This window comes from Tinamus guttatus, unplaced genomic scaffold (genome assembly GCF_059628265.1).
Source record: "Tinamus guttatus ecotype Peru unplaced genomic scaffold, ASM5962826v1 Tinamus_guttatus_pri_ptg000403l, whole genome shotgun sequence".
Classification (NCBI taxonomy): domain Eukaryota; kingdom Metazoa; phylum Chordata; class Aves; order Tinamiformes; family Tinamidae; genus Tinamus; species Tinamus guttatus.
The window spans coordinates 206,484-212,483 of record NW_028288937.1 but is presented as its reverse complement, the minus strand read 5'-3'; positions in this window follow the sequence as shown (position 1 = coordinate 212,483).

Genomic DNA, 6,000 nt, shown 5'->3' with positions numbered 1-6,000 from the left:
TTGCAGAAATAGCAGTGATTTTTTGCAAACGGATCAAGACTCATGTGCCTGCATCTGTTTTTCTCCAAGTGGTGACTTTTGACCTGACTTTCAATTAAACCCCAAAGCAGGCTGCAAAATCTCGAGGATAATTTGGTTGCCTTGTAATTCTAGATAGGCAGTGATCTGCTGAAGGAAGAGACGCACATCAGTGTCTCGGTTGAAGGAAAGGGGAGCACATCGCTCTGAGTGCTGCCTCGAGGAGGGATTTACCCAAACTATTTCACATGCACTTAAGCACCTTGTTTGCAATTGCATGTGGGGAGTGGAGTTTCACTGGGAGTGGGTGGGCAGACAGCCTGGGATGGGTCAGTCTGTCTGTGTCTAGATAGAAAGATCATTTTGTTACTGCGTTAGAAAGCACCTGGGCAGTGCTGTAGGCTCAGTCAGGTACTCACTGCTGCTACTTGCTTGTGCTTCAGTAGTGCTGGTCTCTGCCATGGGCTAGAGCTTGTTGTGTAGGAGGTTTACGGAAAGCATTGAATTGCCTTGCAGACTCTTCCTGATAATCAGACATTATCTGCTGCAGCTGGCAATGAAAAGTAGTTAGCAAGTGTCTGTTTTGCCTGTGTGAACACTCACAGCTGCTTGCTGCAGCCGCTGCTTCTCCCTTTCCAGGGCCCTGGAGGAAGGGGGCTGCTGTCTCTCGCAGAAGATGGAAGGAGTTGTCCTTGTGGAGGTCAAGGAGGAAGGTGCTGCCATGGTAGGCGAGGTTGTGCTGGAAAAGGAGCAAACATGGTGTGCTTGGCTTTAACACGTAGGTGCTGTGTGGGGACACACACGAGCACTGCCGCAGTGACAGTGTTCTGACCCCAAGGGACACGCAATGCGTCAGCCCTGCTTCTTCTTCCGAGGCAGGGAATGCACTTGTGGATGGCTGCGGGACGCGTGCTTAAACTGTACTCATCAGGAGCGATGCGGGATGCGTGTTAGGCTTAAACATGTATTAATCAGGAACGACCCCTCTTAGGAAGGAGGGCAAAAGGATCTACAACAAACAGGACGTGTTGCACTAACTCTGTGCCTTTTTAGGTAATTTTTATGGGAGAAATTGATTTCAAGGCTCTAGTGAGAAAAAAAAAAAAAAAAGCCATCTAAAGTGGCTGAAGAAGCTGGCCACAGTGGAAGCTTGTCTCAGGCTGGGAGCCTTCAAGAGTGGTTTTCAGACTGATGTGTTTTCTATATTCAGGATGAGTCTTGGCACAAGCCATGAAAAAGCAAGTGCAAGATGGATTGAGGCATTCTGGTGCTGCAATGTAATCCTGTGTCTGCAATGCAGTGCACACTGCAGGTCTCCCAAGATGAAGGAAAATAAAGTCGTGCTCTCCAGCAGTGCTTAAACACCCCATCCATAACTCCATGGAGCTTCTCCCTCTGTCATGTCCCCTCAGCACTGTTGAGACTTGGACCTGACAGTCTGAGCTTGCCTTTCCTGGGCTATTTTTCATCCCTGCTGCATCTTACCTGTTGCTTCAGATCAATGTGGAGCAGCCACCTGCTGATTTGATGGAGCCACCCACTATGATTTCCTGTGGAGCTGGCAACACTGACATGTGCAAAACCCTCTCAGGGTGGGAAGAATGATGTTAGAGATACCCTGCCAGGGAGAGCAGGATATTGGTATGGCCTGGATCTAATTTCAGTCTGCAGAGTAGTGTCTGCTACCTCGGTACCCTGGGCAGAGGGTTTCTCCTCTTGCTGGCCTCCTATAAGATTTGCATGTGGGTGTCCAGACCCAGGGGAGAAAATGAAGATCCCTCTCTTTTCCATCTGCTCTGCGTCTCCTTGGAGTTCAGGCAATGGCTGAAAAGCCACACTGTGGCTCAAGACCCATAAAGCAAGTGATATCTGCTAGAATTCATCATAGAAAGAGGAGATTAAACCAGTACTATAGCAACAAAAGTGAAGAATCAATCTGGGCTTAATTACCTTTTGCAGGGTCTGTTTTGGAGCAATTCACATTGCTGCCCTTCTGCTCCCTGTGTTAAAGGCGGTGCATGCATTAGGTTCTTTAACAACAGCTAATCAGCTTCATAGGGAATAGATCATCCTCAGAACCATAATGGGGAGATTTAAAAAAATAAAAAGGGGCTCATTTGTATAGCAGAGCTGCTGTTTCTGCTCTCACAGTGCTTGGGAAGTCTGGCGTGTGTGTGCAGACGTGCAACGATGTTATTCCCTAGACAAGAAGTGTGTTTTGAGGGTGCTGAAACACCTTCTGTAGTTCATTGTCTGCAGAAGCCAGAGACGGAGAAGTTTCAGGGACCTTCTCTGGAGACAAAAGGAAGCTCTCATAAACACCTCAATCTGAGATGACAGTTCTGAATGATATGAATGACACTTGCTTTTCTAAATGTCGGTGAAGCAAATTAGGTATTTAACAAGCAAAGGAAAATTTTCAGTGAAGGACTGAATACTGTGTTTACATTTTACCAAAGATGTGTCACCAACCTATGTGCTCCAGGACACACCACAAGCTGACTGGTGGTGGTCAGGGATCAACAGCTGCTGGTGCTGTGTTTTTCGAAGGCCTGCGTGTTGTCTGCCTTTGGAGAGGGGTTGGTGAATGTGAAACCTTGGATTTAGTCATGTTGGAGATCTGGCTTGGGAATTTGCTGTGGAACTCTGAAAGGCCTTGCTGAAAGTAAACTTCTCCAGCAAGTCAAGGGAGGGGATCCTGCCTCTCTACTCAGCCCTGGTGAGGCCACATCTGGAGTATTGTGTTCAGTTCTGAGCTCCACAGTACAAGAGGGATGTGGATCTACAAGAGAGAGTCCATCACAGGGCTACGAAGATGACCAGGGGCCTGAAACATCTGCCCTATGAGGAAAGACTGAGAGAGCTGGGCCTGTTCAGCCTGGAGAAGAGAAGGCTGAGAGGAGACCTGATCAGTGTATGCAAATACCTCAAGGGAGGCAGTGAGGAGGATGGTGCTGGCCTCTTCTCAGTGGTGGTCACCGACAGAACTAGAGGTAATGGCCACAAACTGAAGCATCGGAAGTTCCACAGGAACTTAAGGAAAAATTTCTTAACAGTGAGGGTGACAGAGCACTGGAACAGGCTGCCCAAGAGAGGTTGTGGAGTCTCCTTCTCTGGAGATCTTCCAAACCTGCTTGGACGCAGTCCTGTGCCACGTGCTCCAGGTGACCCTGCGTGTGCAGCGGTGTTGGATTAGATGACCTCTAGAGGTCCCTTCCAACCTTAAGCATTCTTTGATTCTATGATTCTCGTGTCTCCTAACCAGCCCTCATGATCAGGTCTTCCTGTATCCTCCTTCGCTGAGCTGAGACAGTGGTAGGTCAGTCTTGGAGTGCTTCAGCAGAGATCAGTAAGTATTTTTCTCTATGTAAAATAACTTTTCTTGTCAGAACATAATCACTTTGTGAAAACCGGTCTGATAAGATCCACCACCAGGGTGAATAACACAATGAGGCGAAACGAAAGCGAGACCCTGCGCAGCCTCCATGTGAGACAGGAGGAGTTGGAGAATTTCAAGTGAACATTGAGGTTTGGAAAGAATCCCCTGAAAGTGCAGGAAAGTTTCCCTTTTCCTTCCATCTGCCAGCAGACCAACAGCTCTAGATGTTCTGAGGGAGGCAGAGGAGACATAGACTGCCCAAGACATCAGTACTGTTCGTGGTAGGCAGCAGCTGCAAGACACTTTCACGTTCCTCAGCGTCTTCCCGCATTACAGTGGGGCCTTGATTCTCATTTCTTCCTTATCTCATTTGTGCTGGCAGTGCTCATGGCGGGAAGGATGGGTGGGAAGTGGAGTGAATGCTGCTTGGGGGAAGTCGGGATAAGGCTCATGTGGTGTGAGCCTGTGGGCGCTGGCACTAAAGAGAAGTGCGGAGGGGAACTGGAAAGTTGGTGCAGTGGGAAATTTCACGGGAACTGGTGTTTTTCTGAGAAAGGCCCAGAATGTATGTACACATTTTCTTCATGCAGCATCCTATGAACACATTTTTTCTCGATGAAGTGGCAAGCTAAAGGGGAAAAGGTAGCACAGTGCTGACCTGAGGTTTTGACAGGAAATTTTCTGTGACGTCATTTTGGTCAAATTCAACCATTTGTTGCGTTTTTCAGCCTAAGGACACCAACGGGCTCTGCAGCCTCCTCCCCTATTTCTCCTGGGGGTTTGTCTGCCGTGCTCAAGCCTGGATCTGATCTGGTGGAACTGTGACCTGGGATCAGACTGGGAAAACAGCTAAGTTGAGAAGAAGAGCTGGTGAGGGAGCAGTGAGAGGCTGTGTTGGGGATCTCCACCCTGTGGCTGGTGCTTTTCAGCTTGTGCTGGTTGGCACGGATGATGGCCTGTCTTACTGTCACCCTGGTGTCTCAGCCTTCTTCTTGCTGCTGCCTGACTCAGGAGGTGGGGACATCATGGAAAGTCCATGCAAGCAGAAGGCCACTTTCCAGTGATAATGTTTTCCCTCCATCTCTCTTCACATCTTGGGAAGACAGAGAGGTCAAATGTGTTTGTGTAAAAAGTCTAGACCAGTTAGTGTGATATGTGTGGACATCACTCCAGCAGTGTGGACACCAGGTATGTGTGGACATCACTCCAGCGGTGCTCCTAAGACAGAGCCCATCTTGGCTTGGATGTGCTCATCCTGTGTTGATCCTAGTGATGTGGACAGTGTGGCAGCAATGTCCAGCCCTGGGCCCACCAGTCCCAGGTGTTTGCCGAAGTCTGTCCAAGATGCAATTGGTCCATGGGTGCTTGTGGTGAGGTTCCGAGCAGGGGCACTGTGTGGAGAAGGGAGCATGCCAGTGGCAGGATGAGCATGAGGCCTGAGGAGGCCGCAGGGAGGCCATCTAGCTAGGGACAAAACATGATGTGGGACAAAACAGCCTAAAGGGAAAACATCCATGGCAGATGTACAGGGCATAGAGACCAGGAAAATGTGTGGTAGGGGAAATGACAACCAGCAAAATAGATCACAAGGAGCCCAACTGCAGGCTAGAGAATAACTCTTTTATTATTTATTTTTATTTTATTTATTTTTTTTTAATTTTTGTCACTCCAGAAGAGGAAGAAGCAAGCAAGAAGCTGAGCAGTGCAGCAAAGCAACCTGCGCACCAGGCCCCTCACTGATGGGCTGGGTAAGAGACAAGGCAGAGGAGGTTGCTGGCAGTTAGTGGGGCTGTGTGAGTAGTGGATTGTCCTGTTCCTCACCTGAACTCCAGAGTCAGGAAAATCATTTTTGGTCTGGACTGTGTGAAAGGTTTTCTCGGATCCACAAATGGTGAAGATAAAGCTTAGATCTTCCAGGTGGGGCCTGTGGCACAGCTTGCTAGATTCAGTGGAAGTCGTCTTTGCCTCTCCAGTGAAGGCCTGAGTGTCCCTGCTGAACAGCATGGGTGCACGTGACGTCCTGCAGAAGGAGGCCAAACTGGGTGGTCAGAGGGGCAACCTTGGCTCGTGGACAGTTCTTTCTGCTTTTCAAGGGCATCTTCATACCTGAAGCTCTTTCATAACATCTTTTGTTATGCCCAACCACTGCTGACTAGGAAACCATCCCCAATTTAGGGAAATATTTATTCCACTTTCAGATAAGTCTTACAGCAAGTACAAATTCAGAGAAAGCCTGTGGTAACTGTCATTCCAAATTTCCCAGCTGTTTGACGCACATTTTTTTTTTCTTTTTTTAAATCTACAGGATTTTAGCAATGCTATACTGCAAAAATCCATACTGATGTACAGGCTGGAGTTATTAATCTGGCAATGGCCTAGGTAAGTCTGTGCTGTATGCGAGTGTATCACTGCTTGGTTCACTCTACTGGCTATGGCATATGGGTAGAAATGAAGTGATAAAGGTGCAAGAACGCTTTACACCAGAATGGCTAATTCTGTCTCCTGAAATGGAAGTGCTTTGGGACTTTCGGGTAACTTTGTTCACGCTCCAGAAGCTGTCCCGTATGAGTTACATTCAACAGGCAAAGCAGAGAGCTTTGGCC